The 26492-nt window shown below is 42.1% G+C and overlaps 1 long non-coding RNA gene across 1 annotated transcript in view; it reads left to right on the top strand.

The window, feature by feature from the left end:
* Window positions 1–25107, top strand: part of LOC138849694 (uncharacterized) — a 38268-nt gene extending 13161 nt beyond the window's left edge. Inside the window, exon 2 of the long non-coding RNA XR_011388743.1 lies at window positions 24725–25107. This is a non-coding gene — a long non-coding RNA (uncharacterized lncRNA). The remainder of the gene's footprint in view (window positions 1–24724) is intronic.
* The last annotated feature ends 1385 nt before the right edge of the window (window positions 25108–26492 follow it).

Below are 26492 nucleotides of genomic sequence, written 5' to 3'. Positions count from 1 at the left end.
CGCTTTAAGAAGTCTCATAAAACCTTGTATGATATTGTTTATATTTTGGTAAGCACTTAAATCCACTAAATCAGCACAGCACACTTCTCTGATGGTTTGAACATACCTCCCAAAGTTCATGTATTGTAAACTTAATCCCCAGTGCAACACTGTTTGAAGAGAGGGTATCATAAGTGGTGATTGGGTCATGCGAGCAATTGTTGTTTCTACAGGAGTAAATAACTCATGGATAGATTTCTTGCCAGCTTATTGTAAAGGAAACCTTTGTAATCTTCCTGATCCCTTAAGCAGTCAGATCTCCTTTCCTCCAGAAATCTATAACCTTCAGAGGTAACCCAGGTTTTCCTAGAGACATGAAGGAAGACTGGATCATTAGAGAAAGGGCCTCTTGTTCTCAGTGCTGGGCATTCGGGGTCACAGGGGATGAGCATAGGGAGCTGTTTAAAACTAAGCCAGAACATAATGGCACTGATGACTGTGATTCTTAGCCATGTTCCAATCCAAAGAACCAAACCCATAGAAGACTAAAGAATGCAGACTGAGGCTAGAATTTGCTTCACAGAGCTCTTAGAGACCAAGGTGTGTTATTGCCCCATCTGCAGCTGAAGTTGATGAGTCCCATTCTAGAGCTCAGCTGTCGCCCCATGCTTGCTTCTTTCTGGGTCTATCCACATCTGTGGCTTCCACCAGCTGCCAGTTCTGTCTCACATTCACACTCTCAAAAACAGAGATTCTGATTGTTAGGCTAACTCAAAGGACCTGGAATGGCCTTTAAAATGCTTCTTTTGGGGGTGGTGCTGTAGGAAAACAGGTTGGGTCACTGCCTGCAAAAATGACATCCCATATGGGCACCAGTTTGAGTCTCAGCCACTATACTTCCAATCCAGCTCCCTGGTGATGTGCCTGGGAGGGCAGCAGAGGATGGCCCAAATGCCACACACATGGAAGACCCAGAGCAAGCTTCCATCTCCCGGCTTCCATCTGGCCAAGCCCTGGCTGTTGTGGCCATTTGGGAAGTATACCAACAGATGGAAGATTTCTCTCTCTCTATTTCTCCCCAACCTCTCTCTCCTTGTGTAGCCTGACTTTCAAATAAAAAAATAAATCATAGGTTTAACAATATGCTTTTTTTATATCAGGTTCTCTCACCTTGAGCACATAGTTACAGTCCTACAAGTTATGTGCTGGAGATCACAGTCCTCAGCAGTGGCTGGAGCCATGACAACTATTACAATGGCTTGTTAAGTTCAAATACCTTCCTTTTGTCTGTAAAAATCCCTGATGTGTCCACAACATATCCCCAAGCAGTTCTCAGCTTTTTTATTTTGGAGCATTTACTCTTTCCTTGTCTTTTTTTTTTTTTCTTTTTTTTGACAGGCAGAGTTAGACAATGAGAGAGAGAGACAGAGAGAAAGGTTTTCCTTCCGTTGGTTCATCCCCCGAATGGCTGCCACGGCCGTCACTGTGCCGATCCAAAGTCAGGAGACAGGTGCTTTCTCCTGGTCTCCCATGCAGGTGCAGGGTCCAAGCACTTGAGCCATCCTCCACTGCACTCCCGGGACACAGCAGAGAGCTAGACTGGAAGAGGAGCAACCGGGACAGAATCTGGTGCCCCAACCGGGACAAGAACCCGGGGTGCCGGCGCTGCAGGCAGAGGATTAGCCAAGAGAGCCGTGGTGCCAGACTTTCCCTGTCATTTAAATGCTTGTTCTATGGTTCCCTGGCCACTGTACAGATAGATGCTGCTTCTCTTATGCAGATGGTCTTTCTGTGTCTCCTGCCTTGACCATCCTGGCCATGGCTCCTGGATAGGCACCCCCTAACCTCGCTGGTGTTTGCTCAGCTCAAAACTATGCTTTGTGTGAGAATGCAATGTTCTTTTGTGACTCATATTAATTCTTGTTAGGCTACAAAAGGGAGTTTCAAGTAGCATCTCTTGAGATTCAGGTCTTTCCTTTAACTTGCTTCCTTATAGCTCACCCTCTCTAGAGGAAGCTGACAAATTCAGGAGGTGAGACCAAAAGACAGTTTGACCACTGCCTTCTAAATCCTCTCTGCTTGCCAGTCCCTAGCCAGTATCCCAAAATTGTACATTTTTAACTCTCCCTATTCAGTGTCCCTCAAGGACACCACCTAGTGAGTGAAATTGTTTTTGAGTCTTACTGTGAGGCCCCGGCCTCAGTCCAATTCCTCCAGGAAGTCACTGTTTATTCTATCCAGAACTCATGCAAAACTTTAAACCCCAAAGTCACAAGTTAACGACACTAAGAGGGTAGAAACTTAATCCAATATGGTGTTTAGGGGCTGAGTCTAGGACATTGGGAGTATGCCCTCAGAATGCATTTCTTGAGAGGGTTGCTTATAAAGGCCTATTTGGACCCAGCCACTCTCTGCTTTCTGGCTCAGCCTATGATCTGTCCCCTGCTCAGGCTCCAACTATTGCCACCTGCCACCCTTACCAGACACTAAACCAATGTGACCATCTGGTCTTCAGCTTGAACCTCCAAAACTGTGAGTTAAATAGACCTCTTCTCTTTATCACATTAATTTCCTCAGGTATTTCATTACAGTTGCAAAAATATGACTGATATACTGCTGGAAGCTCATCAAATTCCAACAGCCCATGATAATAGAGTCTTACGGCTCACCTATCACTGCCTTCCCATGTGACCCTGAATGGATGGAGGTTTAGACCCTAGTAGATCCTCTATTGCTCCAGGAATCTGCAACCCTGGGTATGATTATAATTATACAGCATGCTTTATAAATATGTAGCATATATTACACTGCAATTATTTGAGCAGGAGGAAAACCAATTGTTTATTGTGTAACTAGTATGACCCAGGTTTTCTATTAGATGCTTATATATGTGATATTATTTCATCTATATGCTCATTCTTTGACAGGAGTATAATTATCTTCAGTTTATGAATAAGGGAATAACTCCGAGAATTTATGTGCCCTGTCCCAAGCACACACATGGCTAACGGGAGCCAGGGCAGGAAGTGACACGCAGTTGACACAATGTTGGTATTGTCTCCCCCTCCCCATGACACCTTGTGTTTATTTACACATACACCTCCCCCACTGACTGAAAGCTCCTCCTTGGAATGACTGTCTGCAATTTGTCGCTGTATCCCCATTGCTTCTGTCATACTCTAGGTAGGGGTGCAAAGAACATTTCTCCATGAAAGAAAAAAGGGAGGGAGAGAGAAAGGCCCTGGATTTTGCCTTGCTCTTAGAAAGTGGTTAATAAATGTTTATGAATGAATACCAAGGTTTTAGAGAGGCCCTGGAGGCCTTTCACTGAGGCTGTTGAGCAACCTCATTGGCAGCACTCCTTTCCTCGGCCCCCTCCAGGCAGGCTGGTGAAGCTGAGCAAGAAGGATGTGGCTGGAGCTCATGTAATTTCAAATGAATCCATTACAATCCCTGTGCTGCTGGAAACTGGGACATAGAATTAAAGTGCCCTTTATAATTTATACGGAAATGCAAATGGGCTATGGAAAGTGAACACCTGCTTTATATTCTGATGCATTGTCCTCTGGCCACAGAATTGGTTATCAGATGAACAGAGCTCCAACTGATTTAGGAGCAATTCTGAACCCCAGTTCGAGATGCAGCTGAGCCGACCTGTCAGGTTCTCCTCGTCTCTCAATTTTATGATCCTGCCATTTGGATAGCAAGAGATAGAAAAGAAGGGGCAAGCATCTAGGGAGAGCAGCTGTTGAGGAAGGCTAAGGTGCCTGTTTCATGGCGGTCCTGGATCTTGTCACTGAGACCCTTTAATAAACCACTACATATCAAAGTGTTGATGTTTCCAGAGCCGCTGTGCATAAGAGGAAGGGTCAAGTGGAAAAGGATGAGGTCCAAGTTCATGGAGCTCTGCTCGCTTTACCTTTCACAGAGATTAAAGGGATATCCCAGGGATTGCTGCTTGGGATAAAAGTGAAGAGAGAGATAATACATTTTGAATTTACACTATTGTTTCATCTTTGAGAAGAAATCAGAAGGGTCAAAAAGTTACACTTCCAAGGCGATTTTCCATCTCGTGAGTCCTCACAGGTTTTTGCATCATAGGGTTTTAGGGCTAGAAGAGATCTAAAGTGCATCTTCCTTGATTTGTAGATCAGGGAGCTGGAACCCATGGGTGGAAGGACTGGAAGAAGCTTGCACTGGTGAGAGGCAGAGCCCTGGCTATGTCCGGGGCAGAGCATGAGACTCCTGAAGTACTCAGTTCTCTAATCCTAGTCTATTGCTATTTTTTACCAGCAACTCAGGATTCAGCATCCTTCTCTAGACAATAAAGTTAACAACTTCTTTTCTTGATAGACTTGTTTTATTATTTTAAAGATTTATTTTATTTATTTGAAAGACAGAGTTACAGAGAGAGGTAGAGACAAAGAGAGAGAGGTTTTCCATCTGCTGGTTCACTCCCCAGATGACTGCAATGGCCAGAGTTGCGCCGATCTGAAGCCAGGAGCCAGCAGCTTCTTCCAGGTCTCCCATGCTGGTGCAGGGACCCAAGGGCCTGGGCCATCTTCTGTTGCTTTCCCAGGACATAGCAGAGAGCTGGATTGGAAAAGGAGCAGCTGGGACTAGAACCGGCGCCCATATGGGATGCCGGCGCTTCAGGCCAGGGCTTTAATCCACTGCGCCGCAGCCCTGGCCCCGATACACTTGTTTTAAAAATTAGATGAGATAATAGATGGGAGGGTAATATGTTTTACAAACTGTAAGCCCTGTGAAATACTATAAAACCTCTATGCAATCATAAGGATCATTTACAATGTTGACATTAAAAAGTTATGGCTACTTCATCATCAGTGTGAATAATAACAGGTTTCCATTCTTCAGAGCCAACTTTGAACTACATGTTTCTTTATCAATCCTCTAAGAGAAGTTCTTCCAAGTTTTCTTTATAAGTTCTTTTTTCTCATTATGAAAAGTATTATATGCTCATTTTAGATCATTTCAAAATACCAAGGCATAAAGAAAAAAATGTCACCCGTAGTCCCAAAGCTCAAAGATAATCACCATTAATCTTTTGATATATTTTCTTCTAGTTTTTCCCATACCAATTTTAGCAGAGTTATGATCACATTGAATTGAATATTCTATTTCCCATTTTTTCCATTTAACATTATAACATACATTTTCCCATGTTACCAAAAATTTCTTTTAAATGCCTTCATGATTCCATTATGTTTTCTTATGGATATATCACACAATATATAATAAAAGAGACTTCTTTTTTTTATTTTTTTTATTTTTTAAACTTTTATTTAATGCATATAATTTTCCAAAGTACGACTTATGGATTACAATGGCTTCCCCCCCATACCGTCCCTCCCACCCACAACCCTCCCCTTTCCCACTCCCTCTCCCCTTCCATTCACATCAAGATTCATTTTCGATTATCTTAATATACAGAAGATCAGCTTAGTATACATTAAGTATGGATTTCAACAGTTTGCTCCCACACAGAAACATAAAGTGAAAAATAATAGATGATTTTTTTTTAAATGATGATGAAATCAGAGCAGACCTATTGTCATGTTTAATCCCAGTGAGAGTCAAGTTGGGAATTGATAATTTCTTTTCTTTTCTTTTCTTTTCTTTTTTTTTTTTTACAGAGGATCAGTTTAGTATGCATTAAGTAAGGATTTCAACAGTTTGCACCCCCATAGAAACACAAAGTGAAATATATTATTTGAGTACTCGTTATAGCATTAAATCTCAATGTACAGCACATTAAGGATAGAGATCCTACATGAGGAGTAAGTGCACAGTGACTCCTGTTGTTGACTTTACCAATTGACACTCCTGTCTATGGCATCAGTAATCTCCCTATGCTCCAGTCATGAGTTTCCAAGGCTATGGAAGCCCTCTGAGTTCTCCGACTCTTATCTTGTTTAGACAAGGTCATAGTCAAAGTGGAGGTTCTCTCCTCCCTTCAGAGAAAGGTACCTCCTTCTTTGAAGACCTGTTCTTTCCACTGGGATCTCACTCGCAGAGATCTTTTGCCAGAGAGTCTTGGCTTTCCATGCCTGAAATACTCTCATGAGCTTTTCAGCCAGCTCCGAATGCCTTTAGGGCTGATTCTGAGGCCAGAGTGCTATTTAGGACATCTGCCATTCTATGAGTCTGCTGAGTATCTCACTTCCCATGTTGGATCACTCTCCCCTTTATTTACTCCATCAGTTAGCGTTAGCAGGTACTAGACTTGTCTATGTGCTCCCTTTGACTCCCAGTCCCTTCACCATGACCAACTGTGAACTGAAACTGATCACCTAGAACAGTGAGATGGCATTGGTACATGCCACCTCGATGGGATTGAATTGGAATCCCCTGGTATGCTTCCAACTCCACCACTTGGGGCAAGTCAGAGACTTCTTATCAGTTTAGGCTGTTTTCTTTTTTAAAATATTATATATTTAAATTTTTTTTATTTATTTGACAGAGTTATAGACAGTGAGAGAGATACAGAGAGAAAGGTCTTCCTTCTGTTGATTCACCCCAAAAATGACTGCTACGGCTGGAACTGTGCCGATCCGAAGCTAGGAGCCAGGTGCTTCTTCTTGGTCTCCCATGCGGGTGCAGGGGCCCAAGGACCTGGGCCATCCTCCACTGCCCTCCCGGGCCATAGCAGAGAGCTGGACTGGAAGAGGAGCAGCTGGCACTAGAACTTGGTGCCCATATGGGATGCTGGCCCCACAGGTGGAGGATTAACCAAGTGAGCCACAGTGCCGGCATCTAAAATATTATATTTAATGCAACAATTAATTGTGGATAAAGCTTTTCTGTTTCTCAACTTATGAACAATATATTAGATACTTTACTAGAAACAGGAATCCTAAGGATATGAAATTTTCAAGGTCTTAATTTTTTAATATTCATTCATTATTTATTTGAAAGGCAGAGTGACTGAGAGACAGGGAGAGACAAAGAATAAAGAAATATTCTATCCACCTGTTTACTCTCCCAAATGCCTGCACTAACAGACCTGGGCTAGGCTGAAACTAGGAGCCAAGAATTCTACCCAGGTCTTCCACTGGGCAGCAAAGTCCCAAGAACTTGAGCTATCATCTGCTGCCTCCCAGGATGCATTAGCAGACTAGCCGGGACCTGAACCTGCTGTACCACAATACGTGTCCCAGTGTTTTAGTTTGTTGGAATGCTTTCAAGAAGATTTTAACAACCCACAACTAGTTTGGCAATGGTGCATTAGTTTCTTACAGGTACTGTAACAAATCACCACAATCTGGATGGCTTAAAACAACAAAACATTACCCTCTCTAGAGACTAGACACCCCAGATCGAGTTATCAGCATGGCCATACACCCTCTGGATGCTCTAGGGAACGTCTTTGCTTGCCTTTTCTGGCTTCTAGTGGTTGCCAGTGTTCTTTAATGTTCCTTGGTTTGTGGCAGCATGACTCCAGTCTCTGACTCTGTCTTTCCTGGCCATCTTCTCAATGAATCTGTCTTCAAATCTTTCTGTCCTCAGATTTAGGGCCTAATTCAATCATATTGTGACTTGATTACATCTGAATATTAATCAGCTTTTCATTACTACAATGAAGTACCTGAGACAAGTAGCTTTATAAAGAGAAAAGGCTTATGTTGCCCACAATTTTGGAGGTTCAAGTCCAAGATCAGGTGACCTCATTGATAGGGCATCTAATGAGGGTGGTAGATGGCAAAGGGGCAGCTCTTGTGAGGGAGCCAGGAAACAGAGAGTTTCTGGGTCCATATTCAGGCACTTAGATCAACCATCTCAGAACCACTTCACAAGGCATATTCTGAGTGACCTAAGGACCTCCCATTGGCACCATTTGCAAACCAAGCCTTTATTGCATGGGCCTCCAAACTACATCTACACCATGGCAATCTGCAAAGGCCCTGTATTAGTCCATCTTTTGTGACTATAACAAAACACCTGAGGCAGGCTAACTTCATAAACCAAAGATGTTTATTTGGCTCACAGTATTAGAAGCTAAAAGTCCAAGACTGGGGTGCCCCCTTGGTTTGGTCCCTGGTAAGGGCTTAATGGTAACATGGCAGAGGCACATGTGAGAGGAAGAAATCCCATCTTGAGACAAGAATTCAGGGAGGGACTGGGATCCTAAAATCCCTTCCAAAAGTTCATCCCCAATGACCAAGCCACCAATGCATGAATCTTTGAGGGGTCAAACCACATCCAAACAATAGCAAATGCTATTTACATAAGTAAGATCATATTCATCAGAACAGGAGTTAGAAGTTCAACATACATTTTTAGGGGCACAATTCAATCCACAACAAGTGACATATGAGAGTTCCCATCCCATCATGTGGTTCCCAGAAACATCATTTTGTATTTTAATTGCTTTGCCTACATCTTCAAAATAGGTAATGGGGAGTGGGATATTTGCCTAGTAGTTAGGACATCCATTAAGGTGCTCGGTAAGGTAAGGTATTTACCTCAGTATGCCTGGGTTCAATATCTGGCTCTGATCCCTGGCTCCAGCCTCCTGGTAATGCACACCCAGGGAGGCAGCAGTGATGGCCCAAGTAATTGAGCTGCTGTTACTCATGTGGGACAACTGGATAGTCTTTGTGACTCCCCTGGCTTTGGCCCAACCCATTCCTGGCCACTGTGGACATTTGGGTAATAAACCAGTGGATGGGCATCCTTGCTTGTTCGCTCTTTCTTTCACTCTTTCTCTTTCACCCTCTTTCTTTGTCTTGCTGCCTCTCAACTAACTAAATTAAACAAAAAAAAAAAGATAATAGATTTCCTTTAAGATCCTTGTTAATGTTGAACATGTGAAATGATTAGACATTTTTTGCTTAACGTAGCAGTCCTTTTTACATAACCAGGCTTGATATTTATTTATGTTAATTTTGCAAGAGCATTGATCTGCATCTGACACGTACCTGTGTGCCGTCTCTTCTGTGGGTTCTGGTCCCCACCCTCCCAATACCCTGGGGAGGAACTTCCATCAGGAGCCATCCCAAAACAGGAAAAGCTCACAAGCTTGAGTGTGAGATAAAACTGGGTTTGGATCCCAAACCTGCCACTAGCACCGTGCCACCCTGAGCCATGTAGTTAATCTAGTTCTAAGCTTTCCCATGAAAACATGTCTGTCAAGGATTATTTACCCTTCATTCATGTTAGCTATGGTTTTTCGTGGTTATTAATGTTGTCACCATTGATATAGTTATCACCTTGATGCTGGTCCTCCCCAGTTTCCATGTAATTAGGCTCTGTTCCTTTGACTGGGCATACCAAGTCTGGGCATTTTTCATAAGATTCAAATATTTTCTATCTGGTCTCTGAGTCTACAATCTGGTCATTTATTGCCTAATGTTTCTAATATGCACCTTGCATGTTTGGAGTCTTACCCAGATGTATTTAGGTCACTTCAGAACCTTGCTATCTGCTGCCAGATGCTCTCCTCACATCAGTAGGCATTCTTTCTGTGCTATAGAACTGAGCCCAGGCATCTTAATTTCTTCCTATGTTTAACCAATACTGTAGACCTGCTTGGTGCTTCCAAAATGTGCTTTGTATATGAGATGTCCTACCCATTCTTATGTCAGCTATTACATAGTGTATTCCTTTAACTACCCTTCTCTTCTATCAGAATGGTGCTTTGTGGGGCTGGCATTGTGTTGTAGCTGTTAAGACCCAACATGTGACACTGATATCCCACATGAGTCTTGGCTTGGGTCCCTTTCACCCATGGGGAGACCTGAATGGAGTTCCAGGCTCCTGGCTTCTGTCTGGCCCAGCCCCAGCTGTTGCAGACATTTGGAGGGTGAACTAGCTGATAGAAGATATCTGTCTCTCTGTCTCTCCTTCTGTGTAACTCTGACTTTCAAGTAAGTAAATCTTAAAAGAAAATTAGCATGTTACTTTGTGATTTTCTAACACTTGATGATGTATGGACATAACCAGGCCATCTCCTCTCACTCAGTCTGTCCAGTTTTGTCTCTTCTCAAGTTCTAGATTCAACAGTTAACTTCACCAGACTCATTCACATTCTCAGCTTTGAAGGAATCTTCAGTACCACACACCATGAATCCTAAAATAAAAAAAAAGGGACACACAACCCCTGGCTTGGCAATTTTCCATTCCTGTGTGTTTTATACCCAACAGGATAAATCCTAGGGAGTGGAAAAGGAAGAAAGAGAATAATCAATGCTAAAGTAGTCTGTGCTAAGGTACAGATTCTTTCCCAATTCTAATCAGATGGCAAATTATTTATTCCGCTTAAGAAGGGAATTATTAAATCTAACTATACATATTTTATCCTGTGTGTTTATGTTACTTTAGGGTGCCTGCTTGGAGCAACTGCAGTTGAATCCATTAAAGATGAATTTCATCTCTTCTTACTGTCAGAGCCATCTGCTTGACCTCCCTTCGTACATATTCATGGTGTCATCAACAGTGAGGCCATGCTTCTCAAGATAGCAGGCTCAGAGCAATGAGGCCAGCGTGACCTGGAAGTGCATGCTAAAATGTCACTTTAAGTGATGATGTGTTCCACACACACAACACTTAGCCCTAGGGCTCAGAAAGAGACTCTTTGCCCTGTAGCATGACAGCTAAGTTCTCCTGAATGTAGCCACACATCTCTGGCAAGCACACACCAGTGTCTCCCCTCATGTCTTTTCCAGGGTCTCATAAGAACCAAAACTCTTAATTCAAGTAAACAGTTGTGGAATTTCCATGAATGGTTTAAAAAGCACAGACTGTGGTTATGATGAAGGCAAACCTCTAGAGAAAGGTAAGAAAAAATGTGGTGGCACACTGGGTTCCATCCAGTTCTACAGCTGGATGAGTGTAACTCATTTCTAAGATTCATAATGATCAAAACTATTATTTTTCTCTTTCACTCACACACACACACACTTATTGAAAACTCCAAGTGTGACATTCCCCATACTCAAATATACAGATTAGCAATGGCACTGTCCAAGGGCTTGACCTCATCTTCATTTATCAGGTTGAGTAGTGATGCAGCACTAGACATGGAGAACTTTTTACTCTGGGCTCTTGAAGTTGCATGATCTTTAATTATGAGGGAGACTCAGGATCTTTAAACTATTGAGGCAACCACTATGTCGGGGTTAGCATCCAGGTTAGTACTGAGTTCAAGCTCAAGTTAAGGAAACAACTCCAGGATAGAATTCTAGAAAACCATGAGATTGGCTGCTATTGGTGTTGCTTAGCTTAAAGAATAGGATTTCAGGCAGGGCTGGCATTGCTGTGTAGCATGTTAAGCCACTGCCTGTGATGACAGCATCCCATATAAATGCTGGTTTACGTCCCGGCTGCTTCACTTCCAATCCAGCTCCCTGCTAATGCGCCTGGGAAGGCAGTAGAGGATGACCCAAGTGCTTGGGCCCCTGCATCCATGTAGAAGACATAAATGAAGCTACCAGCCCTGGCCACTGCAGCCCTTTGGGGAATGAACCAACTGATGAAAGATCTCTTTTTCCCTGAGTCTCTCCTTCTCTCTCTGTAACTCTAGCTATAAAATAAAACGAGTAAATCCTTTTAAAAAAGACTTTATTAATTTGAGAGGTAGAGTAACAGACACACACAGAGAGAGAAACAAGATAAAAGTCTTCCATTTGTTTCACATACCAAATGGCCACAATGGCAGGAGCTGAGCCAATCTGAAGCCTGGAGGCAGGAGCTTCTTCTGGGTCTCACACAAAGCAGAGGCCCAAGCCCTTAGACAACCTTTTACTGCTTTCCCAGGCCATAGCAGAGACCTGGATCAAAAGAGGAGCAGCTGGGACTCATTCCAGCGCCCAAATGGGATGCTGATGCTGCAGGTAGAGGCTTAGCACCGGCCCCAACAAATCTTTTAAAATAAATAAACAAAGAATAGGATCTCACAGGAAATCAGATGTCATGAGAGGTATAAAACTGTCATGATGAAGGAAATGACAAACAGTTGAAGGAAGGTAAAGCATATGGGAGCCAAATTAGAAATCAAATCAAACCGAGGTTAACAGCTAAGGCTGGATCATTGAAAGAATATTTTCTTCTATTGCTCTAAAGAAGATGAGCTTGTGCTAAAATACCAGCAGTCAAGAAAACTCTCATGCATAGCAGCTATTGAGCTACTTGACATATCTGCTACTGTCATGAAGGGTTGGGAACAACGGGAATGAGTGAAGGATGATGGTTTTTCACTCTTCGGAGGGGAAGAACCTCAGGCCTTAGCTGCCCCGCAAAGTCGGTCTGTAATTTGTTTTTAGAGACAGCTTGAGGCTGGGAATTAGGACTCTGACTCAGGGATCCAACCTCACTTCAAAGGGTATTGCATTCCCTTCGTGGCAGTGAGGGCCTCAGAAGTCAGTCACCCTTCACACCCCGTCTTGGAGTAGGCTGTCTGGCACTAATCCAGGGAGCCCTCACTGGCCTTTTGTCTCTGTCAAATGCTGGAATGTGGCTCCTCTGAGCAGCAGGGGGAGGGCCCGTTGTCATTCATTGCAAAGTGGGAAAAATTATTTTCTCATGCTCCCGGGCCTCTTAGCAAGGGTGACAAAATGAAACCTGAGTTTCACTGTGCTTCTGAATAGATAAAAGCTTATGTTTCCTAATTAAATTTTTTCCTGCATCATATTCTCCATACCAGGAATCAAGACCTATTTTAAGCTCCCATTTCCTTGAAACCAATGTCCATTCCTTCATTCTCAAGCATGTTCCTTATGTCACAGAATTGTTCCCAGGGTTTATCTTTATTGTGCATTGACTTAGCTATATGAACATGTATAGAATTCAAAAATTTTTGCACAGCAAAAAAAAAAAAAAAAAAAAAAGGGTAAATAAGCTTACCTTTTAATTCTACTTTCTAGAAATATTTGAAGTATGCGCATACTGTACACAAGAATCTACAGAGCATGTGGGCCTAACATTCAGCACATATACATTCATTTGAACTTTTAGACAACATTTCTCTAACTCCCTCTCACAGCTCTGTGGGTTACAGTTTCAGAAACACACAACTGACACCGTCAAAAGCTCATACTCAAACAGAAGTTGAGAGTAGTAAAGTTTAAGTCAGGAAGATTGGCTTCCAGATATGTGATTTCATTCTAGGAATCCTGAAAGCTTATAAGAATCTTGCTTAAAAGGACTCAAATTCCTATTGTCCTTTACAATACTCCATTTTTTAATATTTTTTTTTATTTGAAAGGCAGAGTAACAGAGAGAAAGAAGGAGAGGCCGAAAGAGGAAGATCTTCCATTCGGTTTTTCACAAAAGGTCAGGGCTAGCCAGGCCAAAGCCAGGAGCCTGGAACTCCCCCATGGTGGTAGGTACCCAAGTAACTGGGCCATCTTCTCATGCCTTCCCAGGCACATTAGCAGGGAGCTGGATTTGAAGCAGAGAAGTCTGGACTAGAATCCTGGGATCTGCACTCATAGGCAAATTGGTATTGCAGGTAGCAGCTTAACCCACTGCACCACAATGCCAGCCCCTAAAATATCAGACAGAGGAGAGGCAGAGAGAGAGAGAGAGGGAGAGAGAGAGAAAGAGAGAGAGGTCTTCCATCTGATGGTTCACTCCCCAGTTGGCTGCAATGGCCAAAGCTGCGCCGAGCTGAAGCCAGGAGCTTCTTCCAGGTCTCCCACGCAGATGCAGGGCCAAAGAACTTGGGCCATCTTTTACTGCTGTCTCAGGCCATAGCAGAGAGCTGGATGGGAAGTAGAGCAGCTGGGTCTCGAACCGGCGCCCATATGGATGTTGGCGCTTCAGGCCAGGGCGTTAACCTGTTGTGCCACAGTGCTGGACCCCCTAAAATATTTCATGATATAAAAATAAAATAAAGATTCCTACAGCATTCATAAGGAATAAAAAAGGGAGAATGTGGCTCAAAGAACAAAAATCTCTTCACATGATGGTTAGATAACAGTTTCTCATTCTTAGAGTTTTGAGAGGAAAATATTCTAACCCAAGAATTCTAAACTCATTCAAACTGTGTGTACAAAGGGTTTCTAGACTGAGCAAATAAAAGCAGACATGACATCTACTTACATTTGAATTTCAGAAAAAATAATTACTCTGTTTTAATATAAATATGTTCCAAATATTGCCTGGGTCATACTTATACTAAAACTTTTTCATTGTTTATCTGAAATTCACTGGGTATCGTATTTTATCTGGCAACTCTATTGTAATGACAGCAGAAAAATAATCAGTGTCCAGCTATTAAAGAGTTAAGTTTTCCCACCCCTGTATTTTTTTTCCAAAACCATTATTTGGAAATATTCACAAAGTAAAGAACTCAAAAATTTGAAGAAGAAAGGCATGGCTTAAGGAACTAATGACTAGTAGTGAGCACTAATTTTAAAAAGTTAAGTAAATATTGTTAAAATTTTAGGAGCAGCTAAAAAATAAAAAATAGAAAATAATTATTAAAGAGTGATCCAACATGGGAAGTGAGATACTCAGCAGACTCATAGAATGGCAGATGTCCTAAATAGCACTCTGGCCTCAGAATCAGCCCTAAAGGCATTCCGATCTGGCTGAAAAGCCCATGAGAGTATTTCAGGCATGGAAAGCCAAGACACTCTGGCAAAAGATCTCTGTGAGTGAGATCTCAGTGGAAAGAACAGGTCTTCAAAGAAGGAGGTACCTTTCTCTGAAGGGAGGAGAGAACCTCCACTTTGACTATGACCTTGTCTAAACAAGATAAGAGTCGGAGAACTCAGAGGGCTTCCATAGCCTTGGAAACTCATGACTGGAGCATAGGGAGATTACTGATGCCATAGACAGGAGTGTCAATTGGTAAAGTCAACAACAGGAGTCACTGTGCACTTACTCCTCATGTAGGATCTCTGTCCTTAATGTGCTGTGCATTGAGATTTAATGCTATAACGAGTACTCAAATAATATATTTCACTTTGTGTTTCTATGGGGGTGCAAACTGTTGAAATCTTTACTTAATGCATACTAAACTGATCCTCTGTAAAAAAAAAAAAAAAAAAAAAAAAAAAAAAAAAAAAAAAGAAAGAAAGAAAAGAAAAGAAACTATCAACTCCCAACTTGACTCTCACTGGGATTAAACATGACAATAGGTCTGATCTGATTTCATCATCATTAAAAAAAAAAATCATCTATTATTTTTCACTTTATGTTTCTGTGTGGGAGCAAACTGTTGAAATCCTTACTTAATGTATACTAAGCTGATCTTCTGTATATTAAGATAATCGAAAATGAATCTTGATGTGAATGGAAGGGGAGAGGGAGTGGGAAAGGGGAGGGTTGTGGGTGGGAGGGACGGTATGGGGGGGAAGCCATAGTAATCCATTATTCGTACTTTGGAAACGTATATTCATTAAATAAAAGTTAAAAAAAAAAAAAAAGCTAATACACATGCTAATAACTTGGAGTCTGGATGCTTTGATCATGTTAGTGAGAAGTACATCTGATCATGGCTGAGGACTAACTGTCAGCATATTAGTGCATGTTTCACCCAGGATAGCAAGGTTAGAAAAAGGAATGCTAAGATACTTCTCTGTTTTATAGAATGCTCCTGTGTGTATGGCATCATATGAACATGATCATATGTGGTTCTCACACAGTCCTGGGAGAGGTGAAGGAGTCAGTATGGCAAGCAAGCAAATTTCTCACCTGGACAGTTGGGAAGACCAGGCTGACTGAGCTTTCCTTAAAGGATTGCCTTACATTTGTACACTAAACCACCCATGACTTCTGTCTCTGAGTGCAGCACGTTGTCCCAGTGGGTCTGTCCAGCTCTCACTTCCATTGTGTTATCTAAGAGATCAGAGATGCCTACTGCCACTCAATATTTGTTGAAATTGACATTTTTTTTTTCTGATATTCAAGGGTTTACTGGATGCCATGGACACAATCACATTCTGAGGCATATAGATATTATATAAAACCTGACCTAGGTTTAAAATCTCCTTAGAGAGGAAACCAATACATATGGAAGAACATTAAGACTTCAGAAAGCCTGTGTTTCTGGGTCAAAACTGTATTACAAAATGGTACTAACAGAATGATTCTTATTTTTAAAATCTACATATTTTTAGTTACGCTTAGAGGAAAAATAACCTGGGAAGTTGGGATACCCAGAGAGTTTCCTTTTTTGCCTTATAACTTTTTGTATTTTCAACTTTAGAAAGCAAGAAAAATATTTTCTTATCTCCAGGAAGACATTTCCCAGAGCACAACTTGGTTTGCTGAGAGGGCGGTACAGATGCAGAGGCTAGAAAGGTGTGAATTTGAGACCAGCAGGTGGGAGGGAGAATCAGATGAACTGCTGGCCTGGGGCAAGGCACCATTTTTGCCTCCCATTGGACAGCTATGTAATTGATTTGGGCCTTAGTTTCCTCACTGTAAACTATGCTTACAACCTCAATGTGTTGTGTAAGAATGAAGTATAATACCTTTAACAAAGCATTCAGCACAGTGCCTAGCACGTCAAAAACACTGAATAAAGTGAGTGTTATTATTACTATTCATGGTAACTAAAGCTAGATGAAGGACCACATTATAGACAGTCTTGAAAACCATGCAGAAGGGGTGGGTGTGGTGGTACAGGTTAAGCTGCCTCTTGGGACATCCACATTGCATATTGGAGTGCTGATTTGAGTCCTGGCTACTCTCATTTCTCATCCAGTTTCCTACTAATGCACACCCTGGAAGGCAGCACATGATGGCTCAAGTATTGGGTCTTTGCCACCAATTTGGGAGACCTAGATGGAGTTCCTGGTCCTGGCTTCTGCATGGCCTAGCCCTGGCTGTTGTGGGCATTTGGGAAGTGACCCAGCAGATGGAAGATTGATCTCCGTGTGTGTGTGTGTGTGTGTGTGTGTGTGTATGTGTGTTTCCCTGTCACTCTACCATTCAAATATATATGTGTATATATATATATATGGTATTTTTTCTTTAAAGATTTATTCATTTGAAAGGCAGAGAGAGAGAGAATCTTCCATCTGCTGATTCACTCCCCAAATGGCCACAATAGCTGGGCTGAATGAGCTGGACTCATCCAAAGCCAGAAGCCGAAAGCTTCTTCTGAGTCTCTCACATGGGTGCAGGGGCCCAAGTACTTGGGTCATCTTCCACTGCTTTCCCAAACACACCAACAGGGAGCAGGATCTGAAGTAGAGCAACCGGGACTTGAACAGGTGCCCGTATGGGATGCTGGCACTGCAGGTGGAGGCTTTACCTGCTATGCCACAGAGCCAACCAACAACATAAATCATTTTTAAGAAAGAGAAAGGAAGAAAGGGAGGGAGGAAGAAAACCATGAGAGGCATTCAGGGCAATTTGTTGTATGTTGTAGGTTGGAAAGGAGAGAACTAGGCTGGGAGAAGTCCATGGGGAGACTGATAGGATTCCACTGAGGGGTGCTATATTAGTTCCCTGGGGCTGCAGTAACAAATCACACAAAGTGGGTAGCTTAAAACCACACAAGTGTATTCTCTCCCAGTGCTGGGAGCAGTTGACAGGGCCACACTCCTTCCTAGGCTACAGTGGAGAATCTGTCACTTACTTCTTTCGGTCCCTGGTGGATCTGGTATTCCTCCAGTTGTGGCTACATCGCTCTGAGTCTCAAAGCCTTCATCCTCAAATCTCTGTCCATCTTCATTTCACCTTCCTCTGCCTCCATCAGATTGCTTTCAGAGCCCACCCAGATAATCCCACACCATCTCACCATCTCAAGAACCTTAACTCATCACTTCTTTGGCCAATCAAAGTAATATTCACAAGTATTTACTTTATTAAAGTAATATTAAATTACTTTGGCCAATTAAAGTAATATTCACAAGTATTTTGCTTTATAAGATGAAGCTACCCCAAGCCTGGATGTTTTCTTGAGGACATTTTTCAGCCTAGATAGAGGCTAGATAGAGCATCTAACAGTCCTGGAGTTCCAGTCAGCGCAGTATTAACCCTGGGTATGCTGGGTCCAAGACAAGAGGCCAAGGGCTGATGTGGAGTGGGAGGAAACATTCATAAATAACCATTTGCCAAAAGGGATTTGTTTACCAGCACAACCTCGCTGACTGTAAGCCCTGACTGTGGGATGGTAAAGGAGAGAAAAAGGCAGCTTTTAGAGGCCAAACTGATGGGCTTGCTTATGAAAGAGTCCCAGAGATCCTGGTTACAGACAGAACTGTTACCCGTGAGGAAGACGTTGAGGCTTGTTTTCCAATTAATCAAAAATTGAAGTTCGGCAGGGTGTTTCCAGAAGATTCTTTGTCCCAGGCCCCGATACTGCTGGATCAGTGCAGGGCCCTGTCTGGCAGATGCTAATGAATTCACTTCTCAGTCTTAGACTGGGTGAGCACTCTGGTGCGAAGCTGCCAGCAATTACAATGTGTCAGAACAGATTGTTTACCAAGCTCCCGCAAACAGCACTAAACCCAGGGGACTGTTATAAATGAGGAGAAAACAGGTTCTTTCAAGACAGTCAGTGCCCTAGCCACAGACTACTAACAGAAGGCTGCTTCTCAGTACCTCCAGAGCTGATTAGGAAGTGGATGGAACCTAATTAGCAAGTGAGGTTTACTGATCTGTAAACTAGCAAAAGGAATGCTCTCAGGGGGATCTGATCAGGAAGAACTGTTGTTCCCCTTGTGTGACATAAAAAGAAAGGAAGACAGTTTGCCTGTGAAAATTTTCCTATAGGCAGGTAGACTGGGAGAAATTATTTCTTGACTATCCCTTTCAAACATTTATTAGATGTCAGTGAAGGCTGCATTGATCTGGCAAATCAGCCCCTAGTATTTTTAGTTTAAAAAAACAATATGAATGCTCATTAAAAGTGCATAATTTAGGGGCCTGTGCTGTGGCGTAGCTGGTAAAGTCGCCACCTACAGTGCCAGCATCCAATTTGGGCTCCGGTTGTTCCACTTCCAATCCAGCTCTCTGCTATGCCCTGGGAAAGCAGTGCAAGAAGGCCCAAGTCCTTGGGCTCCTGCCCCCACTTGTGAGACCTGGAAGAAGGTCCTGGCTATCCAGCCATTGTGGCCATCTGGAGAGTGAACCAGTGGGTGGAAGAGCTGTCTCTCTCTCTCCCTCTCTCTCCCCCTCTCCCTCTGCCTCAGCCTCTCTATAACTCTGCCTTTCAAATAATATAAATAAATATTTAAAAAAATGTATAATTCTAAAAAGTGCATAATTTAACACCAAGGGCAGGAAATTGAGCACTAAGGTCAGAAAGGTAACTTACACTCCATTCTTGGCAGGGGAGTAGTCATAATGGGGGCCCTATGTTTGATCACAGCACGCGAACACCATGCTGATCAGACTTGTATCCTGCAGATACGAAGCAGCTGCTGAGTCTGCCACTACTCTGCCATCCCCTAGACCTCCCTGCAGTTTCTCTGACCTCTGCATCATGTGTATGCTTGTTGAGCAACATGTGATAGGGCCTTGGCTTTTGAGGATACCCTCTCTCCAGGGTCAGAGGACAAACCAAGGATATGGCCTGGAGGGGTGCTCCCCTGCTCTCATGACTGCCTGCTCATTGACTTCAGGCACCAGCTTTAGCACAGGAGAGAGCCTTGTGGAGGCTTTGGCCAGCGCCCATAATTGTGTTGCTAATGAATGATATACACATTAAGAAAAACTGAGACCAGTTCAGTTTAACAAAGTTTATCTGGACAAGAAAAAGGATGTAGAAGCAGGTATCATTGTGGAGGGAAAGTGATTCAGAATATCCCACCCTATCATAGGTAGAGGTTTTATTTCTAGACAGAGATAAGGAAGTGACAGACAGAAACAACCAGAGGTTGACTGCAGTAGGCATTTACTTGTATAAGGACATGGCCTGATCAGTTGGCAGCCTGTGATTGGCTGAAGATCGAATGCTGTCTCTGGCTGAGACTCAATAGCTTGGTAACTCTTAGGCTACATTGTGTTTATGTCAGGCTAGTGTTGTTCCATATACATGGAGGCTGTTTTGGACCAAAATTTATCGTGCAAGTGTGGACGTTAGTGTAGGCCAAATTTATCTCAGTATTAAAAACTATGTCTTCTTCTCTGGTTGAACTTGAATACGCTCATTGTGTGTCCTCTTCCCTGTTCTCTTCAGGACATTGGTACCTGTAAGGAACTGGAACAGGCATTATGGCTTTACAAAGAGCATAAAAGGCCAACCCTTTGCTACTTTAGGTTAGATCTGGGCTGACAACATAAAGCAAAGGGAAAACACATTGTGAGCACATGTGTGCGTTCTCAGCCCACCCAGCAATGGGGAAAGGTAGAATTATCATGCTCTGTGTCCAAATAACAATGGTAGGAAAGAGACCCTTCCCGCCCCTATTTCCTCTCCCATCCCATGAAAGTCAAGGAGGGAGAACATGATTTTACCAAACTCCACAGCAAGGATGACAAATAAATAGTGTAACTCTCAAGGCACCCATGGGAGACATCGCCAATAAATCAGAGCACCTTTTCTACTGAATCCAAACTTGGCTCCACATAAATTTGCTCCAGAAGTCCAGGGACTAGAATTTGTGATTTTGTTCAAATTTTTTTGTTTTTGTTTTAAACTAAATTATATCTGGTTTTGTGCCATCTACCTTGTTAGCTAAAAGGATGTCAAAAAGCAATTATTTTTTTTAAACTTTTATTTAATGAATATAAATTTCCAAAGTACAGCTTATGGATTACAATGGCTTCCCCCCCATAACTTCCCTCCCACCCACAACCCTCCCCTTTCCCACTCCCTCTCCCCTTCCATTCACATGAAGATTCACTTTCAATTCTCTTTATATACAGAAGATCAGTTTAGCATATATTAGGTAAAGATTTCAACAGTTTGCACCCATATATAAACACAAAGTGAAAAATACTGTTTGAGTACTAGTTATAGCATTAAATCACAATGTACAGCACATTAAGGACAGAGATCCTACATGAGGAGTAAGTGCACAGTGACTCCTGTTGTTGACTTAACAAATTGACACTCTTGTTTATGGCATCAGTAATCACCCTAGGCTCTTGTCATGAGTTGCCAAGGCTATGGAAGCCCCCTGAGTTCACCGACTCTGATCATATTTAGACAAGGCCATGGTCAAAGTGGAGGTTCTCTCCTCCCTTCAGAGAAAGGTACCTCCTTCTTTGATGACCTGTTCTTTCCACTGGGATCTCACTCGCAGAGATATTTCATTTAGGGTTTTTTTTTTTTTTTTTTTTTTTTTTTTTTTTTTTTTTTGCCAGAGTGTCTTGGATTTCCATGCCTGAAATACTCTCATGGGCTTTTCAGCCAGATCCGACTGCCTTTAGGGCTGATTCTGAGGCCAGTGTGCTGTTTGGACAGCTGCCATTCTATGAGTCTGCTGTGTATCTTGCTTCCCATGTTGGATCATTCTCTCCCTTTTTTATTCTATCAGTTAGTATTTGCAGACATTAGTCTTGTTTATGTGATCCCTTTGGCTCTTAGTCCTATCATTATGATCAATTGTGAACAGAAATTGATCACTTGGACTAGTGAGATGGCATTGGTACATGCCACCTTGATGGGATTGAATTGGAATCCCCTGGTATGTTTCTAACTCTACCATTTGGGGCAAGTCAGAAAAAGCAATTCTTACTAGGATGCCTATTGCCACCACTACCACCTCCCCAGGCATAGAACAGGAATCTGGGGGTTTCCTAGGTGGTAGAGCCAAGCCATTATTCCAGTTTGATTGCTATCACTTCCCTTTCTCCTTTTATTTTCCAGTGCCAGTATTGAGCTGCATCCTTTGTGGTCTGTCAGGCACAGCTGCCACAGAGAGTGGCAGCCTGCCATCAGCACTTCAGTCTGCCTTAACCTGGGCAACAAGGCTCTAAAGCCAATACGACCAATACAAAATCCAGGGTGGGCAGGTACTATGTCATCAGAGGTCCAGACACCTTGAAGGGTACATGGAACAAGTACCATATTTGTTTACAGAACCTTCTATTGTCCAAATCTCAGAGAATCCAGCTCTCTGGGTTGGGCTACTTCCCAGGGAATCCAAACCATTCTTTACCCCATGTGAATTTCATCTATCCAAAATAACAGCCTATTCATTCCACCTGGATTTAGAAAAATCCCAACAGGTTTATATCTTCTGCTCCCTTCATGATAAGTGTGTAATGTTTATATATCTATAAATCTATAAATTAATATCTATGAATTAAAAATCAGATAACTTTGGGGAGGGCCAAAATGTGGGTTTCAGGGGTTTGGCAATATTTTATTTCTGAGTGATCTGAGTGATAATTTTACAAATGAGTTCATTTTCTGACAGTTCATTGAGGCACACATGTATGATTTATATGCTTCCTTCTGTGTATTTTATACATTTATATATGTATTTTTGTTTCGGGAAAACCTGATATATGAGAACCTGCCAAAGGCACTAGGTCTTGAAAAACCAAATAAAGAGACAGAAAGATCCTAGATTATACAGAGTGTAATTTGCTGGAGAGATTTATGGTCAGAAACATTCGTCTTGGGCAGCCACAAGATGGATGGGTCTTGGCAGCTTAAGGCAGTAGGTAGGGTTTATATGCTAAGCTAGAAAAAGGTAGTCAATGGCCAACAAAGGTGTACCTAGACTTTCTCAGGAAATACTAATAAATCAGGCTTCGGTTAAGGGATGTTCTAGGTGTTAGGGTCTAGTGTAAAATGCTTAGTAGACTACCTTAGTAACTTTGTTTATCCTGTAGTATTGGGATGATGAATGCCAGGGTCACCTAGTGGTCAAGATTGTGGTTATGACCAAGCTGTCCACAGTCTTGTCAAACTGGAACCCTACAGTTCTCTTCAGTTTTAGAAACTTTAAGAAAACCCAAATGATAACAAAAAGGTATACCATTAAAAAGAAAAAAGCCAGCTCCCTTTCTCACACTTACGTCCCACCTTTGACTTCTTCTCCCACTTTGGCTAGGAGTTCCAATGCCTGGTGAACTTTAGTGGTCCTTAGTGCTGCTCCCCTGCTCCTCACACTCTGGATACATGACCTCATGGCATTTTCTGGCCCTTTTGTGGCAGGACAGTATTGTGTGACCATCTGCAGCCTGAGTTATAAACAGAAATCATGTATGTCACTTCTGGCCAGAGCACTGGTTTGTCTGCATGAGCTATTCCGAACTTCTCTTGTCCTCCTGCCTCAATGATAAGCAGTTTTTCAGTTGGTGTTCTCTGTCATTCTTGGTGATAGAGGAAAGATGACACAGAGCCAACTCATAGTAGGCACAGGCGAGAAATAAGCATTTGATGTTAGAAGCCATTGAGATTTGGGAATTGTTTGTTCCTGCATTGATTCATATTAAGACCTCCTGGGGTGTGTGTGTGTGTGTGTGTGTGTGTGTGTTTGCATGTTTATGAAGAGTAGACCAAGACACAGAAAAAGAAATATGGAAGGAAAGGAGCATGATTAAAATATCTGCTTCAACTAGGATGTTTCTGGCTCCACATATAGAAACCCAAACTGAAAATTGCTTGTACAATAAGAACACTGCCTTATGTAAGAGAGGTATAGTGACTCCAGAATGAGTTAATTCAACTGATTAATTTTATCAAGATCCATACTCTCCACTCTGCCATCCTTGGATTGTTGGCTACAGTCCTTTTGGTACATATCAGCAACAGTAGTCTCAGGTAGTATGTGCTTTCACTCTTCCCTCTCTCCCTCCCTCTCCCTCTCTGCCTCCCTCTCCCTGTTCCTATTCACCTTTCTCTTTCTTGTTCTTTCATGTACGATCAAAAATATCCAGAGACAAGAGACTATTCAGCAAAATGTTGGAAGTGACAAAGAAACTAAATGAAGCATAGTCAGCATATTATGATCACTTTAGCAATTCTGTGATGGTATTTAAAATCCTTTTTAAAGGTCAGGCATGTCTGTTATTAGGACTTGCAGTGCAGTGCCAAGTGTTACTTTGTTGACAGACGCATAATCAAATGGGAATAAGGAACAGTGATAGAAGGATATTCACAATTCCTAGTGCCTTGGTCTTGCCTGGTGCTGAGCTTGTATCACTTGTATCACATGAGCTTTTCCTCTCCTTCTTATAAAGGGGTCAACAATTGTAACTTCCCCATAGATCTGCTGCGAATTAAGTGAATTAATACACAGAAAGTGCTTGAAAAGTCCCTGGCACCCAGTAAATGCTGCAGAGCCACTAGCTATTATCATTATAATGGGGGTTTGGGGGGGAATTAAATATGTTAATACATGTAAAGGACTTAGAATAATGCCTGTAATGTAGTAAGCTTTCAATAAATCTTTCCTACTACTATTATTATAGCTATAAATAAGAAGATTGAAGAAGCTAAAGAAGGTAAAAATCTATATATGGGGTTAATCCTTTAAAAATGAATTAGTGCGAAGCATCCTTGTCATCTGAAATATTGTGATTAATAATAAGTTTTCATTAAACATCTTTCTATTTGCTGTAGAATAACTGATCAATAAGAAGCCTTCAGATCAGCTATGCTCTATAAAGCTTTCTAAGACATCTAAATTGTACAAATCAACTTTTTTTGTTAAGCTGGGCAACAAGAGCAAAAATCAACTCTTTAAAAAACCTCCTACAAAAGACAAAGCTGCCTAAGAAATGTGTAATTTGATGCTTATTGCCATTAGCATATTTCTATTGATAAAATTTGTAATGCTGAATGTTTGTATGCTTTATGTGTTCTTTATGTCTATAATTCATTCATTAACTTTCATAATCTTATACTTTAAAAATACAGACCTTGGGAGCAGCACTGTGGCGCAGCAGGTGAAAGCCCGGGTCTGCAGCACCAGCATCCCATATCGGTACCAGTTTGAGTCTCAGCTGCTCCACTTCCAATCCAGCTCCCTGATAATGCGCCTGGGAAAGCAACAGAGGATGGACCAAGTCCTTGGGCCTCGGCACTCATGTGGGAGACCTGAAAGAAGCTCCTGGCTCCTGGCTTCAGATCTGCTCAGCTCTGGCCTGGCTCTTGGCTTCAGATCTGCTCGGCTCTGGCCATTGGGGCCATTTGGGAGAGTGAAGCAAATAGAAGACCTCTCTCTTTCTCTCTCTCTCCCCCTCTTTCTGTAACTCTCAAATAGAAAAAATAAAATAAAATAATACATATCTTAGAATAATGCCATATGGTTGAACATTTAGCCTATAGTTTGGGGATTGCTTTACAAATTACTTAATGCCAAAGCCTGATATCTGTTGATATCTGTTACATAGGCCCTGTGGCACAGAAAAAACTGAGGGAAACAAGGAAATGAGAATTTATTAGGAGCTACTGTGTGTTTTATCTACAATGGTAGTTTGTACATTATTTTATGTAATCCATATGACAACTTTGCTTTGTGGAATTCTCTTCTTTGTCTTTCCAGGTCAGGGCACTTTAGAAGTTACAGGAATAAAGAGAGCAGTATCCAAGAATTAGACCATGGAGGACAAAAATCAGAGAATAAACAGGGTAATCCCAGGTGACCTGAAGGATGAATTTTGTGCTCTCCTGCCTTTTAAGGGACCACCAGTCCCTGCTGTCCTTGATGAGGTAGACAAATAGAAAATAGAATTTCACAACTCCACACTTTATAAGGCAATGTCTAAAATGCACCCACGGGAATAAATATGGCTATTCTGGTTTCAAATATGATTCTTAGTGAACATATAATACATGATCACTAGTATGATTTGCAAGTGTAAGTGCATAGAGGAGTTGGATCTGATTAATCAGAATTTGTCAAGTAAGTATTATGAACCAAGTGAAGTACCTTAAGATAGTAGATTATCATCTGGTAAATAAACTAGTGAAGGAAAATCCACCACCACTTTCTTAGTACCTCCATATGCCAGCCTTTGGCAGCTGGGCTTGGTCAGGGAGACTCATTGATTCACAGAGCTGAGAAGTAGGGAGGGGTGGTAAGCCAGCAACCACGAAGAACTGGGCTCTATTGCTAGGGAGGGCTGAGACTTTTGTCGACTCTTCATTGTTGTGCTTTTCTTTTTTTTAAGATTTATTTTATTTTATTTGAAAGACAGAGTTACAGAGAGAGGTAGAGACACAGAGAGAGGTCCTCCATCCGCTGGTTCACTCCCTAGATGGCTGCAACGGCTAGAGCTGAGCCAGTCCGAAGCAAGGAGCCAGGAGCCTTCTCCATGTCTCCCACATGGGTGCAGGGGCCCAAGGACTTGGACCATCTTCTTCTGCTATCCCAGGCCACAGCAGAGAGCTAGATCGGAAGAGGAGCAGCCGAGACTAGAACTGGCACACATACGGGATGCCAGTGCCTCAGGCCAGGGTTTAAGCCGCTGCGCATAGTGCCATCCCCTTTTGTTGTTCTTTTCTAAACATTTTATTTTGAAATAATCTTAGCCTTAAAGTTGTAAAAATGGTGTAGAACTCTTATGTATGCTTGACCCAGCTTCCTCATGTAAACAAGTCACAAAACTGTAGTACAGTGATCACCACCATGAATTTAACATTGGTACACTACTGTTTACTACACAGCAGATCTTATTCCAAT

The sequence above is a fragment of the Oryctolagus cuniculus genome, chromosome 5, assembly GCF_964237555.1.
Source record: "Oryctolagus cuniculus chromosome 5, mOryCun1.1, whole genome shotgun sequence".
NCBI lineage: Eukaryota > Metazoa > Chordata > Mammalia > Lagomorpha > Leporidae > Oryctolagus > Oryctolagus cuniculus.
This window is presented reverse-complemented; position numbering and strand designations above follow the sequence as displayed.